The 21,360-nt window shown below is 35.5% G+C and overlaps 1 protein-coding gene and 1 pseudogene across 2 annotated transcripts in view; both read right to left on the bottom strand.

Annotated features, from left to right (window-relative positions):
• Positions 1 to 21,360, bottom strand: part of PDE7A (phosphodiesterase 7A) — a gene marked incomplete at both ends in the record, with an annotated part of 124,773 nt that overhangs the window by 85,323 nt on the left and 18,090 nt on the right. The gene's annotated exons all lie outside the window — the stretch shown is intronic.
• Positions 1,640 to 2,124, bottom strand: LOC308262158 (PEST proteolytic signal-containing nuclear protein-like; annotated as a pseudogene). The gene is made up of 2 exons: positions 1,951 to 2,124; positions 1,640 to 1,851 (listed from the first exon to the last, which is right to left on the bottom strand). The product of its transcript is annotated as a PEST proteolytic signal-containing nuclear protein-like (transcript).

Raw genomic sequence — 21,360 nt, 5'->3', positions numbered from 1 at the left:
GGGCCTCCGAGGCCGGGACTGGAATCCTGCCAAGGGGTTAGGCCGGTGCAGGGGCCAATGGCCAGCATCAGAGCCTGGCGTGAGGCAAGTTCACTCCTGCGGCCTCCAAGGCCGGGACCAAAGCCAGCTTAGGGGTTAGACCGGTGCAGGGGCTAGCGAGACCAGAACTGGGGCCTCCCATGAGGCAAGGCCGCTGCTTGAGCCAGCGAGATCTGGATCAGTCCACTGAGTAGCCAGGCCACTACTGGGACCATCAAGAGTGGGATCGGTACTTGCAACGCAGCATGCACAGAGAAATATCGCAGAAAATATAAATCCGACGCTACTCTTAATCAGCAATAACTAGGAGGATAAGGGCAACAGGAAGAGGTTGAGCTATAGAAAGGGCCCTATAGTGAAGCAACTAATGTGACCAATCAGAGGGTATGTAATGCTGGAGGACGGAGCCTCTTTAAAACGCAGGAGGTACATAAACAAATGTATCAAAGTAAATCACCAAAGAAGCCTGGGATGGAGGGAGGGGGAGGGAATGGGATGGGGGCTGGAGGAGTGCTAATTGGATGATGTGTGCTTGTATATCCTCTCAAGTCTTGTACTCCAATGTGATTGATATATGACTACAATGCACCAATTTAAAAAATAAATTAATAAAAAAAATAAAGTGAAAGTTTTATTGTAAAAAAAAAAAAACCTCTTCCCAATGCTAGTACATTTTAGAAAGGTTACTATACATAAAAAAATAAACATTTTGACTGTGAAAAAATAAATAAAACCCAGCCAAATACTTAAGCAATATGTACATTTAAATTTTTGGTGGTGGTTTGTATTTTAAAAGAAACAGCTTCCTTATGATTTGCCACAAGTTCTGGTGGAAACGCTTACAGGAAGTGGCTAACAAAAACCAAGAAGCATATTCAAAATACTGATTTACTTTGGTAGCAAATGGGTGTTCTTTGAAGACTAATGAAGATAGATAAGACCCATTAAGTGAAGTGGGCTATTTCAAATACTCGATACTTCACATAAAAATTAAATTAAAAAAAAAAACTCTTTTAAAGAGCTAAGCATCTGTATCCACTGATGGCAATGCAATACCTAGTATATGATTTCAAACAAAACAAATGCCCCTAAGAAAAAAAGCTGTATTTTAATTTCATCTAAATTTACTTTCAGTCAATAGTCCAGTAACATTTTCCCCTCAATACAATACTCCCTCTTTCTCTATAAGGCTGTTTCTGGGAGCCAGACAGTTTAGAAATGAGGGAGGTGAGTTAGGAGAGTAACTGCTTACGGTTTAAATAGACAACTTTTTGCTTCCCTCCTAATGTGCTAATAGTTGTGTCTAAAAAAATATGCAATTCTTAAAAAGGTACCATTTCTGATTTATTATCTGTAACCTTTGGAAACTAATCACATGAAACTACAAAATTAGCAAATGTCTTGAAATCTGTATATAAAACTTAAATTACCTCTAATTTCAAACTCTCATTTATTAGTATACCACTCAATCTTAAAAAAAAAAAAAATGAAAAAGGAAAAAAAAGTGGCTCCAAAGATAGTCTTATACCATTCTTTAAAAAAGGAAACTGTTCCTTTTAACTTTACACCCACCCCACACCCCAATTTCAAAACACATCATTTAATTGTCTTGGTCATGTACATTTCCAAGATGAGATTTTATATTTCGTTCCCATAGCTTCTGGTTATCAGAAAATCCATGCTTTCCTTTATTGAAGGAGTTTGGTCCGGCTGATGTTGGTGTATCTCTCCCAATATTCTTCATCCTCATCTTTGCTTCTGGAGGCATTTCCTCTGGTTCACTATCTTCATCTTCATTAAAAGCTGCCGCTACTGATAGGGTTTTTGGAGCAAGAGTCAGAACAGTTTCTTTAGGCTTACTTGATCCAAGTTTGATGGATATTGCTGATGCTTTCTTTGTTGTCTGACTACCTATGGCAAATCCAAACTTGGAGATCTCTGTAGGTTTTGTTGGGAGGTCTGCAGCTTCTTCTTCAGCTGATCGCTTCTCAGTGCTGCGACTGGAACTTTCCCCTCCATTACTCCGGCGGCTCCAGCCCGCTGTGGCTTTTCAGGCTTCTCCTCTCCCGCCTTCCTGTCCGCCATTTTCCCCGCCGCGGCCTCCCCTGCAGACATGCTAAGCTATAAGCTAATTTTAAAATTTACATGGCAATTAAAAAGATTTAAAACATTAAATATTTGGGGAAGGAAAAAAGAACAAGATTGAAAGACTTCTACTACCTGATTTTAAGACTTACTATAAAGCTTCAATAATTCAAACTGATATATTTAAATAGATATTAAAAAAATCAATATAACTGAAAAGACTCCAGAAATGGTCCACAGTTATGGGTTCAATTGATGTTCAACTAAGATACCAAAGTAACCCAAAAGTAAGTGAATAAGTAAAACTATTAAAACATAAAGTGAGCCGGGCATGGTGGCACACGCTTGTTATCCCCGCGCTTGGGAGGCTGAGACAGGAGGATCACACAGGTTCGAAGCCAGCTACTTAGTGAGGCTCTCAACAACTTAGTGAGACCCTGTTTCCAAATAAAATATAAAATAGGTCTGGGAGTATAGCCCAGAGGTAGAAAAGACCCTGGGTTCAACCCCAGTACCACCAAAAAATAAATAAATGAATAAATAAATAAAACATAAAGTGAAACACAGAAGTAAAGTAAAATTATATAAACAAAAAATCCACGACATTCAATATCATGACAAAAATAAAAAGCCCAGATCAAAATGGATCATATATCTAAATACACAGGCTAGCCGGGTGTGGTGGCGCACGCTTGGGAGGCAGAGACCGGAGGATCGCGCAGGTTCGAAGCCAGCCGTGCGCGCTGGTTTAGGAGACCCTGTTTCCAAAATGAAAATGTAAAAAATAGGTCTGGGAGTGTAGCCCGGAGGTAGAAGGGCTTCCAGGAACCCCAGTACCACCACCAAAAAATAAATAAATAAAATAAATAAATACACAGGCTAAAATAATGAAATGTATAAGAAAAAGTATGAAAATGTGCTTGTGATCTTGAGCTAAGTGAAGATTTTTAGATATAAAGACACTAATTATAAAAGAAAAAATGTGTTAAGTGGATTTCACTATAATTAAAACTTCTGCTCTTCATAAAAACAGGGCCACAATATAAAAAGGCAATTCACATAGAAAATGTTTGTAATACATAAGTCTGACCAAGAACTAGTATCTAGGATGTGTGTATGTATATGGATGTGTGTGTATATGTGTGTATGTACACAAATATATAACTCATAATTTAAGGCAAATAATCCAATTTAAAATTATGAGCTAAAGATATAGGCAAGTCATAATAGCAGATGTACAGATAGACAACATATACATAAAAAGATGCTCAACCCATTTAATCATCAGATAAATGGAAACTAAAACCACAAGATATGACTACATATTCACAAGGATGGTTAAAACGAACAGGACTGACAATAGCTAGTGCTGAGAAGGATGTGAAGCAATTAGAACTCACATGTAAATGAAAATGTCTATCCAAAAAATGATGTGAATCTGAATGTTTACAACAGTTTTACTATAATAATCAAAGGAGGTAACAACACAAGCATCCATCCACTGATGAAAAGATAAATTATGACATATCATAAAATGGAATATTACTCAGCCATAAAATATAACCAACTACTAATAAATGTAGTAGATAAGTCTCAAAAGCCTTGTGCTAAGTGAAAGAAGCCAGAGAAAGAGTACACTCTGTATGATCTATTTATATAAAGTTCTAGAAGAGGTAAAACTCATCCACCATGACAGAAATCAGCTCAATATGTTGACTGAGGGGACTGTTTGCTAAGTGGCCCAAGGGACTTGCCTTTCTGAGGTGATTAAAGAAGACAATAACTTGTCTTGGGGATTAGCTGCATAGATATACACACTTGTTAAATGTCATCAAAGTGTATGTAAATTATACTTCAGTAAAACAATTTCAAAGAAAGTTTCATACAATTAATGTGTAAAGCTAAATTGAAAGTGGTAAGGGGTTTGATACTAGAGAACATGGATTTTATAAATCATATTAATTTGAATTGCACACAAAGACAAAGGAAAAAATTGAGATTTTTTTCCTTCTGTGGTACTAGCGATTGAACTCAGGTCCATCCATCTCTGAACTATACCCCCAGGTCCCTCCTTTTTTATAAATTTAAAACAAGGTCTTAACTAAGTTGCTGAGTCTCAGTATGTTGCTAAATCTGGTTTTGAACCTGAGATCCTCCTGTCTCAACCTCTCAAATACTGGGATAACAGGCATGGACTGCCATGCCCAGCTCTTGAGAGATTTTATATCTAGATGAGTAATACACACACTACATTTGGAAAAAAAAAACACTTTGGGTACTAATGTATGGAAAGAATTAACACAGTGGAACACTTCAGTCTTGGAGAGATGTATAAGAAAGCTGTTGCCTTAATCTAGAAGGGATGATAGCCTAGATCATGGTAGTGGCCATCAAAATAAAAAAAAGTGATGGGAATTCAAGGATTGATTTGCTTTCTTGTCTCAGGACAGGGTTTAATGCCTGTTGACAATTAAATAAAAATGTCTACTCACCATTTGGGCATGTTGGATCTCAGGATCTCATGTGAGCTAGAAGAAGAGTTTTGTGGAATATCCTCCACTCATCAAGACTATGTGATGACTAAGATTGCCCAAAAAGAGAAGAAACAATGGCTAGACCACAAAAACCTTAAGGCTTACAAAGAGAAGAGGTCTGGGAAGATAGAAGGCAACATCCCCATCTGTTTTCTCCTTCAAATACACATATACATACATAAATACATACATACATACATACGTACACATACATACATACATACATACATACATACAGATAAATATTCCTTGCCCTCTCACATCTCAGTAATATTAGAGACAGAAAAGTAAGTTTCAATGCAAAAATAAGCTTTAATTTGTACTGAAATACATGATACTTATTAAAAATGCATTTATAATTAACACTCTTCAAAGAAACTTAAAGGTAATATATATCACCTAATTCCAACAAAACTTCCTAATTAATAAATACTTTATTCCTAGAGACAGAAAGTCAAATAGGGGTTGCCAAGCACTGGGGTTAGCTGGGGATGGGTATCACATTATTGTTTAGAGGGTACAGTTTCTGTTGGGATGATGAACAAGTTCAGAAAATGAAGAGTGTTGAAGAAAACTATGAAACTTTACTCAAAGTCACACAGCACTATAATGACTCATACAAACACATCAAGTCTTTAAAAAAAATAAAATAAAACAAACAATACTAAGGTATTTTCTGTCACCAAAATTTACTTTTTAAATTAGATAAAATGGTAAATTTTATGCTACATATACTTTTAGAATGAAAACATAGAAAAAATGTTTTCATGCTATTTCTTAAACTTGGAATTTTCTTATGTCTGAAATTCATGCAAATATTAATTTACTTTTAGAGCAAGAGAGCACTGGTCATCTGATTACTGATTCAAATCCAAGGTTTACTTTTCCTAACAAAGCAGTCTTGATACAAGTCATACTCTAAGCCCCATCCTGTCTACCAGGGTAATGGGAGAAACCCAGGTAAACAGAGTTGTTGCAAGGAATAAGACACTGCAAAAACAATATAGAAATCTAATCAAGATATTTTTACTGAAAGCCTTGGCACAGTCAAAATGAAGTAACTAAAATTTGCCCTTTCTTTTGTTGTTGTTGTTGTTCTGGTGATGGTACTAGGAATGGAATCCAGAGGCATTCTACCTACAAGGTTTACCCCAAGCCCTACTTAATATTTTATTTTGAAACAGAGAATTGCTATGTTGCTGATTCTGGCTTCAAACCTGTGAGCCTCCAGTCTTAACCTCCAAAGTACTGAGATTACAGGTGTGTACCACTATGTCTGGCAAATGTGCAAATTAAAAAAAATCATCTATGTAATTACCTTTAACCAGTGCTTTGGTAATACATTCAAGCAAATCAAAGACTTGATATGAATTCTTCAAAAGAATTTCCCTCCTCAATTGAGCAGACATTAATTGGCCTAGTTCCTATTTAAATTGCCAGCTTCTATAATTAGGAGACAGACTTGAAATTTAAAAAATAAATAAACTTAATAAAGTAAAAGTTTAACCATAATGCTCCCCTTTTCTAACTTGTTAGCTAGTACTCACAGTATCCAACAGTAAGAGTCAATTTTCTATTATCTGTATAAAAAATTAGGCATGCATATAACAGTGTTAAATCAGTCAAAAATTTGTCCAAGTGTTTCAGAGTCTAAATCTCTTTTCAGAGATGAGACATGGCTGGCAGAGGTGGTGCTTAATTTTCTAGGTATGACAAACCCTCTTTTCTTTATATACTTTTATTGATGCATTGTAATTATACATCATAATGAAGTATCCCCTTCCCTATACATATTAGTGAAATTGGCAGTGATATCTTCATACATCGATTTAACATTATTTGAACTGTTTCCTTCATCAATTTTCCCTTTTTCCTCTCCCCATCTCCCTCCTCCAATCCCTTTCCACTATTCTACTGAACTCTCATTTATCTGAAATCTCTTTTCCAATTTTCTTTCTCCACTCCAAATACCACCCTTGATATTCTGTGACTGGCTGATCTCACTTAGCCTAATATTCTCTAGTCCCATCTATTGTCCTGAAAATGACACAATTTTGTTCTTCTTTATGGAACTAACCTAGGTGTCTGTCAGCAGATGAATGGATAACAAAAATGTGGTATATACAGACAATGGAGTTTTTACTCAGGTAAATCCTCTTTAAGATCATTTCAACACAGAGCACAAAATACTTGTCCCCCTCCTCAGACTGCACATCCGGCACCTTACCATACACTTCTTCCCAACCATACACCAAATGTTCTACACAAAGAAGACACACAATACCATTTTGAAATTGTCTCTTGTGGCACAAATTTAACCCTATTAACTCATTTTACCCTTAATTCAGGAAAATAATTACTCCTAATTTTCTTAGCACTACCACTGTCACACTTTAACCCAATTTATTTCCTCAATTTAGAATAAATTCCCTTCTTCCTCAAAAGATTTTATCAATTTTAATAGCTCCATTACATGGGTATAAAGAGAAAAATAAAATTTAGTCATTTCCAGTCCATTAACATTGTTTAGTTCAAGATTTACTGTAGACTTAAAAAAAAATAAAGCTGAAATAGGTCATTTGATAAAGCTGAAAGTTTTAATTCACTCTATGGACAACTAAGAACCAGTCACATATAGAACAGTTTATAAGTGATGAATAATAGATTTTATAGGGTTCTTTGTTTAAGACCTGGGATACAAGCTGGTACCACAAAAGCTTTACTTTATTTAACGTAAATTTGATTTTAAAATGATCATATTCACTGCAAAGTTCTAAAGTGTTGAGTAGAAAAAGTATCAAAATTAGTCAACTAAACATTTAATTGGGAAGCAGATACCACCTTATATTAAAAACCAAAATTTATTTATTGCATAAATAAATAGATTTATTGCATAAATAAAATAGATGCATCTTTCTCACATTACTATTTGAGTGAAAATTGTTATAAACTTTCTGAAAGATAATCTAGCAATGTTTAAAAAATATAAAATTGCACTAGTAATTTAAGCATACTACTTCTTGGAATGAATCTTTAGGAAATAATCATGGGTGAGCCTGAAGATTTCGATAGATTTCCATTATAGGATTAACAGTGAAAAACTGTAAACATTCTAAATGTTCAACAACCAATCATCAGTTGAGTTTTTAATAAACATAGAAATATGGAATATGTAAAGTCATAAACTGAATGCTGTAAAACAAATGTTTAGACTGTTCCCCGACTGATTATAATTCTTAATATTTTTAACTGTTTTAAATTTGTACTAAAAAGACAATGCACATATTCAACATATACATAGATAGAAAGTAGGTTACCACATGCCAGAAGGTAGGGAAAGGGGAACTGGGGAGTTACTACCGGAGGGTACAAAGTTTCTATTTAAAGTGGTGAAAATGTTCTGAATTAATAATGAAAACTGCACAACTCTGTATACTAAAAACTACTGAAATGTATATTTTATTTATTTACTTATTTTGCAGTACTGGGAATGAAATTCAGGGGCATTCTACTTCCAAGCTACACACCCCAGCCCTATTTTTTTATTCTTTATTTTGAAACAGGGTCTCATTAAGTTGTAGAGGGCCTCACAAAGTTACTGAGGCTGGCAGAGATCCTCCTGTCTCAACCTCCCAAGTACTGGGATTACAAGCACGCACCACCATGCCCAGCTGCAATGTATATTTTTTAAAAAATAAATTTTACAAAATTCAATTTTTTTCTTTCTTTCTTTCTTTCTTTCTTTCTTTCTTTCTTTCTTTCTTTCTTTCTTTTTTTTTTTTTTCTTGTGTGTGTGTCTGGGGATGGAACCCAAGGGCATCTGACCTCCGAGCTACACCCCCTGCCCTGTTTTTTTTTTTTTTTTTTGCGGGTATGGGGATGAAACCCAGGGGCATTCGACCTCCGAACTACACCCCCTGCCCTATTTTTTATTCTTTATTTTGAAACCGGGTCTCACTGAGTTGCAGAGGGCCTCACTAAGTAGCTGAGGCTGTCCGCAAACCATGATCCTCCAGGTCTCAGCCTCCCGAATGCTGGGATTACAAGTGTGCACCACCACGCCCGGCTCAGAATTCAAACAATTTTTTTTTTAAATGCACAAACATTTTAGAATTTTAACTCTTTGGGAACCTACTAAAGTATTAACTTATTTTGCCAGATCAATGTGTTTATACAAATCATTAATTAAGCTGTTTCGTGGCATCGCTGTTTCGTGGCATCTCTGCATGTATCTGACAGGTGCTACTGATTATCAAAGTTGGGGCACTAAATTGGCCTTCACTCCAGTAGTTACATATTCAGAAGTTCATTCCTTTTGCATGTGGCTACCTCTTTTCCTAGTACAGGTTGTCAACAGGCTAGTCTTTCCCTCATCAAATGGCTCTTTGGCACCCTAAAAATCATCTGACCTGGTGGTGCACACCTGCAATCCCAGTACTTAGGAGGCTGACTGAGACACAAGGATCACAGGTTCAAGGCCAGCCTCAGCAACTAATGAGACCGGTGCAACATAAAATAATTAAATAGGGCTGGGGTCTAGCTCAGAGATTGAATACCCTCAGGTTCCATCCCCAGTAACACACACACACACACACACACCATAGGCACATCAGTTTATCTCTGGACTTTCACTCTATTTCATCGATCAATGTCAATGTGTATGCCAGTACCATATTACCTGGATTACTTTCTAGATCATAGCAAGTTTAAAAATGAGGAAGTCTTCCTACTTTGTTCTCCTTTCAAGATTGCTTTTGATATTTTAGGTTCCTTGCAATTCCATATGCCTATTCAATAAGCTTGCCAATTTTCCTAGAGAAGTCAGCTAGGAGTCTCTATCCCAAAGATTATATGAATCTTCAGAACAATTTTGGAAGCACTGTGATCTTAATAAAATTAAGTCTTCAAATCTATGAACACTAGATATTTTTCCATGTATTCAGATCTTCAATTTTGTTCAGCAATGTTTTGCAGCTTTGAAAGAATACATTCTGTACACTTTGTTAAATATATTCCTAAGTTATTTTATTCTTTTTGATAAAAAGAATTACCATAAATTAAACTGTTTTAATTTCATGCTCAGGTTTTTTGCTTCAAGTATACAGAAATACAATTGATTTTTGTACACTGATCTTGCAACCTGTAAATTTGTTGAGCTTGTTTATTCTGTAATTCTTTAGATTCTGTGGTATTTTCTATGTAGACAAATCATATCACTTATGACTTGTAATTTTTCCTTTCCAGTCTAGGTATTTTTTTTTTCTTCTTGCCTAACTGACCTTGCTAGAACCTCTAGCATAATGCTGAGTAAAAGAAGCATAAGCATATATCCTTATTTTGTTCCTGATCTAATCGGAAAAACATCCAACCTTTCATTAAAAAAAGTACAACATTAAATGCCAGTTTTCTTGTAGATGCCCTTAATCAAGCTGAGAAAGTTCCATCCTGCTTCTAGATTCTGGGATATATTTATCATGAAATAGTGACAGATTCTGCCAAAAGCTTTTTCTGCATTTATTGGGATGGTCAGGTGGCTTTTATTTCTTACTCTATTGACATAGTATACTACATTAATTAATTTTTAGATATTAAGTCAATTTTTCATTACTGGGATAAATCCTACTTGGTCATGGTATAAAATTCTACATTACTGGGTGTGTTTTGCTAGTATTTTTGTTTCATATTTTTCTATTCATGTGGGCCATCAGTCTATAGTCTCCTTTTTTTTTTTGGCTAAATAATCTGTTATATTTGGGTATCAGAAAATACCAATTTCATAGAGTTGTGACTACTGTTACCATTTGCAACTTTTTCTGGATGAGTAAAAAAATTTTATACAACCAAAAGAAAACAAATTTAATATTAAAGCTGATAATATGACTGGAAGTGCCTTCTAAAATCCCTATACAAAAATATTGTTGATTATATAATGTTCCATGAAAGAAAGAAATTTTTGTTCATGTATTTGAGACAGCCATGTGTTTCAGGAAGTATGGCTGCTGTCTCAGATCTAAAAAATGGGTCCTACCAGTCCAAGACAATCATAATGGCTCCAATCTCTCTTACCAAAGATCGGTTTAGAAACAACCATGTGAAATCTGTTAGGGGAACCTCTGGAACAAATTTCTTGCACTATAGGAACTTTTGTATGATTTGAACTTCTCTGGGAGTTGTTATTAAAGCCACCCTACAAGCATGGTGGCACTAGGGGAGACAGAGAGAACATGGGTCTCGGCTGGGGATATAGCTCAGTGGTAGTAGTGCTGCAGTCTGCTCACACTAGCTCAGAAGAACCATTCCGCACATTCAGTGACTTTACATTTGTAGTTTCAAATCTGTCATGGTAAGTTATATACACTACAGAAAGTGGCAAACACCACAAATCAGGGCTACTTTTCTTTCAGATATATTACTAATATCCTTCTGAATGTCTACTTCAAATTTTTCTTTTCATCAAATCTACATTTTATTCCAATAAAGTAAGTAACTAAAAATTAAAAATTTACCAACAAAATGTATGTGGGTTTCTAAAACTTTAGAGAAAAGTCTCTGGTATCCACTGCTATAAATATTTTGTAATCTGATAAAGTACTAATAATATAATCTTTAAAAAATTATAATAAAGCATTATACATAGTAAGAGGGAATATATTTGGATGGATTAATACTGAGATGGTTGAGCTAAACAGTAATGTTAATCATGTCATCTCTGGGTGGTAAGATTACAAATGATTCTTGTATTTTCACCTTATTTCCCTTAATGTTTTATTATGAACATGTATTAAACTTAGCAATAAGAAAAATAAAATTTATTTCTAAACAATTTTAGCATTTTTGTCATGAGCACAGTTGGCGCTGAATTTTTCTTCCATTTGTATTGAAGAGCCTATACAATCCTTTCAAGTAGGAATGTAGTGCCAATTTTTAAATTGGGTAATTTTGGGGAGTTGTACTTAGGATTGAACCCAGGACAGGGTTCTACCTTGGAGCTATAAATAAATAACTATAATTATAATTATAAATTATAAATTATTTTATTATTTATTTGAAGCAAGGCCTGGCTAAATTGTTGAGGCCAGTATGAAACCAGAAATTCTCCTATCTCAGCCTTACAAGGAGGCCACTACACTAGGCTTAACATTAGGTGCTAGGTTTACCATTACGTGATTCTGTGTTGCTATTTGTAGCATAAAGTTATGAACCTTGTTTTCTGACTACTTTAAGATGTTATTGGCAAGTGGGGCGTGGGGGCGTGATAACACACACATGAAATCACAGTACAGGCTAGGCTGAGGAAGGAAGACCGCAGGTTTAAGGTCAACCTCAGCAACTTAGCTGTGACCCTTATCAATTTAATGAGACTCTATTTTAAAACTAAAAATAAAATGGGCTGGGGGTGTGGCTGGGAGGTAGAATAGCTATGGGTTCAATACCTAGTACCTGCTCCAAAACAGATTGTTCTAAGCGTAAACTCAGTTATAATATGCATTATAAGTGCTGAATTCTTTGCACAAAATTGCAATGAAAACATAAATCTACGTCAACGTCTCTTCTATTTTGACACATGTATGTGATTTGGATCATCAAAGTGCCTTCACTCTATTCCTAAAGGTGATGTAAAGAAGCACTGGACTGAATCAGGTTCCATTTCTGTAGTTCTAGGACTCATCCTTACTGTCCATGTTACCTCTAACAGACAGCAATCTTTCTTATCCTAAATATTCTCATCTGTTCATGGGGCTTAATTATATCTACCCATTCTCTCTTACAGAATGAGATAAAGAAGATGAAAGAACCATCAAGTGGAAGATGGTATTATATGTCACTATTTCATTACATACATATTTTAAGTCTTGTAAAAATTGTTCTTTGTTCCACTTTGATACAAAAGACAGCTTTGTAACAAGCAATGTATGATGCCAGTTTCCCTGGTAACAATTTAACTTTCACAATGCTGTGAGGATCTTTTTATCCAAAAAGAAAAAAGTTAAAATCTCTTTTCCTAACTGCTTTGTTTGTACATGCCCACAAAAAAGGATGATTTCAACAGAATTTGCTTGCAGTTATTCTTAAAATAATACAAAAACGATGATGTCAATAGTGTACTCTTACCAGAATATGACACTAGAAAAGAGAAAGCTATTGATCATTTTAATAACATTGCTGTAAACATGCTAAATAAAATATTAGCAGGTAGAATCATTAATAACATATCCTAACCACGTCAGAATCATCCTAGAAATAAAAGGGTTATCAGGATATCTACTAGGATAACCATACTTATTAGACTAAAGGTGAAAAATGTAAAGCATCTCAATAGATGCCCCAAACACACTGAATAATCATTCCCAAATAAGTACTTCCTACTAAATTAAAGGGGGAGAGGAATTTATCATTACCTGCAGGTGATTATGAAATAAACAAAAAGCACTAAAAATTATTAGAAACAATAAATTCAGTACATAACTGATTTTAAAATTGTATAAAATTAAGAGACTATAATGAAAAACAAGATTCCACTTAAAGCTGCAGTCAAATAAAATTAAATATAACCAAAATCATAAAGGACTGAAAAAAATTTTAATATCTACTGAAAAAAATTAAAGAACACTTAAATAGGAAGATTAGATTTTAGCAAAATGATAATGATGATGATTTAAAGGAGGAGATAGAAACGATGATGATGATGATGATGATGATGATGATGAAGGAGGAGGAGGAGGAGAAGGAAAAGGAGAAAAGTAACTCTAGTCACTCTGCCAGGCAGGCTCCCAGAAGGAAACTGAGAGTACACTTAACAGAGTAACTGAAGAGAAACTCATGGAGATACTATTTACTAAGGTCTAAGCAGGACGGAGAGGCTAGCAATAGCTGGAAGCTGTGACTACTGGACCCTGGTGAAAACACTCACTATGGGAAATGGGTCAACTTGACAAGAAATGTGAGCATAGCTAGACAAACACTGCCATATAGGGAGAGTGCGTGGAGGAAGAACATCCCACACTCTCGTTCCTCCCACCAGCACATCTCCTCCCTTTGGTCAAACCCAGCTGGAAGTCAGAGGGCAAGAAAGGCCAGTGATGCAACTCCAGAGAGGCCAGCCTCTTCCAACAAGATGAAGAGTGTAAAGAACCTACACAAAGGAGAAAAACAGTTTCTGGCACAGCAGCTATTCTCTTTTGACTGATTGCTTTATACCAGACACTGCCCTAGGCGCTTTACTTGCATTTATCTTAATTCTAAAATAAGCCCTATAGTCGGGCATGGTAGGGCAAGCTTGTAATCCCAGTATCTGGGAGGCTGAGACAGGAGGATCACTGTTAGAAGACAGCTTCAGCTACTTAGTGGGGCTCTTTGCAACTCAGTGAGACCCTGTTTCAAAATAATTTTAAAAATAGGGCTCAGAGGTAGACTGCCCCTGGGTTCAATCCCCAAAACCCACATATATAAATAAATATATAAATAAAATAAGCCCCTATTTACTCCAAACTACAAATTCAAACAAACCCAGTAAAAATACCAATGGGACATTTTGTGTATAGTGAAGGAACAAGGGAGTGTTTCATGAGTAAATGCTTTGTCAAAATATTAGAATCATACACATGTATAAGATCCTGTAGAGAAACAGACTAGTCCTACCAAATATTAAAATAAATTACTAAGCTATAATAACTAAAACAGTTTTATCTTGGCACATAAATAGATCAAGGAAACAACACAAAGTCTAGGAACAGGCCAAAAATACATGCAAGAGCATCACTTGTGAGAGAAATGGCATTTCAAAATAAATATGAAAAAACACATTATTTAATAAATGATGCAGTGTAAACTGCTAGTTAAGTAGAGAAAGAAAATCCAGAACACTGCCTTAGTCCACATACAACAATAAATTCCAGATTCAGCAAAAACTGAAACATGAAAAACTGAGAAACAAAATGGAAGTAGAATCATACAGAGAAATGTAAAAGAATACACTACAATAAATTATCTTGAAACATTATTAGTTAAAAGCATAAAATGAGGTTAAAATGGCATACTTGCCTAGACAAAGTACTACAAACAAAAAGAATACCATAAAAAATCAAAGGAAATTAGATAAAATATTAGTAATAATTTAAAAGTAAAATCCTGCTAGGTGTGGTGGCACATGCTTGTAATCCCCACACTTGGGAAGTGGAGACAGGAGGATTAAGCAGGTTCGAAGCCAGCCGCGCTGGCTTTAGAGACCCTGTTTCCAAATAAAAATATAAAAAATAGGTCTGGGAGTGTAGCCCAGAGGTAGAAGGGTTTCTAGGAACCCCAGTACCACCAAAAAAAAAAAAGTAAAACCCTTATTTCCTTGTTATTATAATATTACTCTTGTAAGGCAATTAAGAAGCTAATTGCCAAGTACATACTTTTAAAGATATTAATTCCTGGCTGGGCGTGGTGGCACACGTTTGTAATCCCCCCGCTTGGGAGGCAGAGACAGGAGGATCGCGCGGGTTCAAAGTCAGCCGTGCGCGCTGGCTTAGGAGACCCTGTTTCCAAATTTTAAAAAAATGTAAAAATAGGTCTGGGAGTGTAGCCCAGAGGTAGAAGGGCTTCCAGGAACCCCAGTACCACCCCCCCAAAAGATATTAATTCCAATAGCATAATATGTACAGCATCATCTATAATTAAATGGAAGCAAAATAAATGTAATGAGACACTTCTTCATTTTACTGATGACAATGGCAAGAAGATTGATAATTTTAGTGCCATTGAAGGTATAAAAATGATATGAGAAACAGATATCTGAGTTATTTAAACTCTTAACTTCAGGTTAGTCTAAATATGTTGCTCAGTAAGGACTTGATTAAATTACACTACATTCATAAAAGAGAATTCATGAGATCTGGTTTCCCAAAGATGACTGGTAGTAGGAAAAAAACCAGTAGTGAATCCTCTTAGTCCTGGGACCAAAATGTCATTGTAAACACTAAAAATGATAGTTGATTCTTAAGATTTTGATTCAAATATAATAAAAATATAAAACAACTTGAAATTATTTTATAATGTAACTAAATTTAAGTTATAATTTCAACAATGCATGAATTCTTAGAATAAAAGAATGAATCAAGTTGTTTACTCTTAGTGTAAAGTTTTCAACAAAACTGTATAATAGCTCTGCAAATGCATACTTCTTTTTTTCTATTATGAGATAGTCACACATAAAAAATAGTTTTGCAAAAATACTGAAGGTGTCATCCTTTTATATTGTGGTAGTCTAATCAGATTCCCTTAAATCATCTAGTATTTCATCATCCTTGATAATTTTCTCTTCAATTGTCAATCTGTGAATAGTTTTGAGTACCTAATAACTTTTAGTAAAAACCTACATACTTCGCAAGATATGAAATTTCACTTTGCTAAGTGATTTAATGGTTTTATTATCTTTTATTAAAATACTATCAGGAGCAATACTTAAGTGAAAACTAATTTGAAAAGTAGCACTTTATTTAATAAATTTTTGATGACCTTTAGTTCCATAACCAACCTAGTAATATAAATACTAAACTGTCATTAAGATACATCTATTATACAAAATGTTCAAGATTTACATTATTACAGAACAATATATATAGTATGAACCCACTTACTTAAAATATTTTTGTATAATAAAGATTACATGTCCACAAATTTTCAGGAAAAACATTCAAGATATGTTGCTTAACTCTGAAAATTAGCAAGAAGTTTCTCTTAAAGGCATTTTATTCCTTCTGATTTAGTTTTACAAGGAGGCAACAATACTGTATTTACAATAATGTTTATAACAGTATTTACTATATTGATGATGTCATCATTAGGCTTTAAAATTAAGCACATGGTAGTAATAATCAATAGTTCCGGCTTTCAATTTTTAAGTGAAGCTCTGACAGCATTATATTTGGAGTCTTAGATACAAATTAATTAAAAGCCATTTGTAAAGAAATGCTTCCACAACACTCAGCTGTTCTAGCAGGTTTTAAAAAATCTACTTGAGACAGGAAACTGTTGCTTAACTCATTATTCCTCAGAAATGAACAGGATTCAAGCTTTGATTACCACAGTGCAAAATAAAATTGAGATTTAGTAAGAAATAAGCAAATGTAACTCATAATTACAACACAAAAAATACTTGTACTCACTGAAACAACTTCAGGTGTTCTAAAACCTTAAAAAAAAAAAAAAAGCAGCAAAAGAAGATGTTGGTAGCCGGGAATGGTGGCACACGCTTATAATCCCAGCATTCAGGAGGCTGAGACAGGAGGATCACAGTTCAAGAACAGCCTCAGCTACTTAGTGAGGCCCTCTACAACTAACTCAGTGAGACCCTGTTTCAAAATAAAGAATAAAAAATAGGGCTGGGGTGTAAGCTCAGAGGTAGAATGCCCCTGGGTTCCATCCCCAATACCGCAAAAATAAAGAAAGAAAGAAAAGAAGAAATAAAAATGAAACAGCAACAACTCTGGATTTTTTTTCCACATTAAAGGTATTATTGCTGTTTCATTTCACCTTTGTTTAATATCATGCTCAGGATAAATGAGTGAAATCTGTCTTCTCAATGGTTGTCATCATTGAGATCTCTGCTCAGTGGTTTGTTTTTAATATGTTCTTGTTTTCACTTTAGGCCTGGCCTCCTAAGGGCTGTCCTTCTGCATAACTTAGTAATTATTTCAAGATTAGATAGACAGTACCCAAATACCTTGAGACAGTAACACTTCAATCTCTGCTGACAGTTATGAGAAAACATGCAAATTTCAGTCTGTCTTCAGGTTTGTCCTAGGTTTAACTCTTCATCAAGCCAGGCATGGTGGAGCACGCTTGTAATCCCTGCGCTTGGGAGGCGGAGACAGGAGGATTGGGCAGGTTCGAAGCCAGCCGAGCCAGCTTAAAGAGACCCTGTTTCAAAATAAAAATATAAAAAATAGGTCTGGGAGTGTAGCCCGAAGGTAGAAGGGCTTCCAGGAACCCCAGAACCACCAAAAAATAAAAATAAAAAAAAAGAAACCCTCCTTTCAAGTTTCTTCTAGGTGCATGCATACAGCTTCAGAATTCACTCAAAGTATATGACAACCTTGGACCTTTTCCAGTTTTTCCTGTGCTTTTGTACAGACTCAACAAAAGCACATTAACAGTGGTTTTTTTTTATAGTTTTTTATAGTTTTTTAATAGTGTTTGCTTGCCCCAAACACTATTAAAGTTCAGGCTATCTGAGCTGATCTACCAACCCTCCCTCGCACCTCTGAAAATTCACTTTCATACACAATACAAGCAGGTAATGAGCACCCATCAGTCTAAAGCTAAGTCCCTTCATAGTGAGGTGGCAAGTGAATAGCCTTAGGCTAGACTGTCATTTTCTCCCAGCTCAAGAATATACCATTTTTTTTTTTTTTTTTGTAGTACTGGGGTTCCTGGAAGCCCTTCTACCTCCGGGCTACACTCCCACCGGCTACACTCCCAGACCTAATTTTTAACTTTTTTATTTGGAAACAGAGTCTCTTAAGCCAGCGAGGCTGGATTCGAACCAGGGCGATCCTCCTGTCTCCGCCTCCCAAGCGCAGGGATTACAAGTATGCGCCACCACGCCCGGCAGAATATACCATTTTTAAAGTTTTATACAATTGATCTTCAGTCACTCTCTATAGTACTTCAGTGATTGCTTTAGAAAAGTAACATAGAAGAGCTGGGCATAGTGGCGCACACTTGTAATCCCAGTATTTGGGAGGCTGAGACAGGAGGATCACAGGTTCACGACCAGCCTCAGCTACTTAGTAAGGCCCTCTACAACCTAGAGACCTTGTTTCAAAATAAGGAATAAAAATTGAGGTTGGGGGTGTAGCTCAGAGGTAGAATGCCCTTGGGTTCCATCCCTAGTACTGTGAAAGTAATAATAATGATGATGATAAATAAATAAAAAATAAACATAAAATAGGGGTAGAGGTGTAGCTTGGAGGTAGAAAGCCCCTAGGTTCAAACTCTAGTGCCACACACACCAAAAAAAAAAGTGATGCAGAAACAAAAATTTATAAAAATGTTTATACTGTTTGGTTCAATAATTCCACTTTTTTTTGGGGGGGAGGGGTGGTACTGGGGGTGGAACCCAGAGGCTTTCTACCTCCGGGCTATACTCCCAGACCTTTTTTCTATTTTATTTGGAAACAGGGTCTCACTAAGTTGCTGAGAGCCTCACTAAGTAGCTGAGGCTGGCTTCGAACCCTTGTGATCCTCCTGTCTCAGCCTTCCAAGCACAGGGATTACAAGCGTGCACAACCACGCCCGGCAATAATTCCACTTTTACAAAAAAAAAAATTCTCAGGGAAATAACCCAAAATATGGAAAACATTACGCTCAGCATGTCCTTATAAATATTACAGCAAAATACTTGAAGCATTCTAAGTTTAACAAAGCTAGATAGTAATGTACACACGTCTGACAAATTATATAATCCTTAGAAGTTAAAACCACAAAAATTCACTATAAGCACCTTCATTCTGTAAGCATTGTAGCAAATCTATTCTCACATTCTTTTTCAGCATATAATCAACCACCTAGGTTCCATTTCCCAGCTTCCTGACAGCTAAGTATGGCCATGTAAATAAATTCTCACTACTAGAATTTGAGCAAAAAAGATCATACAACATCCTGCTTAGCCCCTCAATGGTAAACTGCCTTGAATTTCACCTCTTTCCCCTTCCCATAGGCTCAGGTGTGATTTGGTAGTAATTCACTACCAAATTCACTATGATTGGTGGATCCCAGTATTACTTCATAGAGCAGAATCACCTCACCAGACTGTATATATTTCTAAGATATATGATAGCAAAACAAATGTTATCCTTTATAAGATCTAAGTAACATTATAAATCCATATTTTTAAAGTCTTACATTCCTAAAGGCAACAAAGTTAAAAATAGCCAATGATCAGAACCTTAATATATATATATGCATATATGAATATAGCATATAATATACAAAAATATAATGGTGATTGAATTATAAATAATTATTATTTTCTAAATTTTCAATATTACTTAAATTGACCATTTAAAAATTGAAATTCTGAGGCTCCAATTCTTTTTTTTTTTTTTTTTTTTGGTATTGGGGTTCCTGGAAGCCATTCTACCTCTGGGCTACACTCCCAGACCTATTTTATAATTTTTATTTGGAAACAGAGTCTCTTAAGCCAGCGTGGCAGGCTTCGAACCTGCTTGATCCTCCTGTCTCCGCCTCCCAAGCGCGGGGATTACAAGCGTGTGCCACCACGCCTGGCCTGATGCTCCAATTCTTAAGAGAGTTAAAAAGTTTCAAACAGATTTAAAGAATTTTTATCCTAACGGCTTTTACAATGGTCTAAAACATGGATCCTCTTGGCAATGCTCCAAATGCAGGTGCTTGGTCTGCCTGTTATCCAATTACTTATATTCTTAAGCAAGTGGAGAATTATCCACTCATGTTCTTCAGAGGTAGTAGCTACCAGCCTTACCAGCCTTAACCAAGTAAGACCACTTTATTTTTGAAAATCTTTTTAATTTTACCTTTTGTATTTGTTTCTTTTTTTTAGAGAAAATAAGTTTCAGTACAAGGAGATTCAAAACCTGAGCCCTCCCCCTGCGAAAAAAAGTCTAATATATTTTCTCACCCTGGAAGCTTTCTTCAACCTAAAAATGTTTTTAAGAAGGATGAGAGCTAGCCCCATCATGACAAGCAGAACTCCTCATAAAACAGCAATTAAAAGGTTTCCTCCTCCCCAAACCAAGAAACTAAAACAGTCCAACCTAAAGAAAGCAAAATAAAGCTAAAACTTTACTGTCTTCTATCTTAAACTATATACTCTATTAAAATGCAACCAATGTATAGAGAATCTTGATAACTTCAAGCCTAGTAAGTAAACTTAATGCTTGAAAAGGTGGTAACATGCACATCCCCATATTACAATACTTCTACAAATGTATCTCATGGAAAACAGAGTTATCCCTGACTCCATAATAAAATATATACCATTAAACACCACAATTTCTAGTCTGAGGAGACTGTTCATAGCCTTTAAGGCTATAGTGTTCTTTGAAGTGGTGCTAACCAAAACTGAGATGTACTCCAAGTATAAAATATACACTGGATTTTGGAGATTTAGTATCTAAAGAGTAAAATAAAATATAAGAGTATTTTTACAAATAATATAATAAACCAATCATGTTTTGAATTAAGTAAAATGTTAAATCTAATTTCACATGTTTCATTTTATGTAACAAAATGTGCTACAAGAAAATTTAAAAATTACTTTCATGACTTCCATTATATTTCTACTGGATATCAATGGTTTTATACCTATTAGTTCATCCAGTTTCTAACAAGCAAAATTTTATATCTACTTTCTTTTTAATACTCTAGTCCCATACTTATGATAAAAACAAAGGAGGTGTGTTGAGCTGGGGTCTCACTAAGTTGCTGAGAGCCTCACTAAGTAGCTGAGGCTGGCTTCGAACCTGCGCCATCCTCCTGTCTCAGCCTCCCAAGTGCTAGGATTACAAGCATGCGCCACCATGCCCGGCCCTCATTCTTTATGTTGAAACAGGGTCTCACTGAGTTGCAAAGGGCCTCACTAAGTAGCTGAGGCTGGCCTCAAACTGCTATCCTCCTGTCTAAGCCTCCCAAATACTAGGATTACAAGCATGTACCACCACACCCGGCTCAGAAAGCT

This window comes from Muscardinus avellanarius (assembly GCF_963383645.1).
Source record: "Muscardinus avellanarius genome assembly, chromosome: 4".
NCBI classification, from domain to species: domain Eukaryota; kingdom Metazoa; phylum Chordata; class Mammalia; order Rodentia; family Gliridae; genus Muscardinus; species Muscardinus avellanarius.
This window is presented reverse-complemented; position numbering and strand designations above follow the sequence as displayed.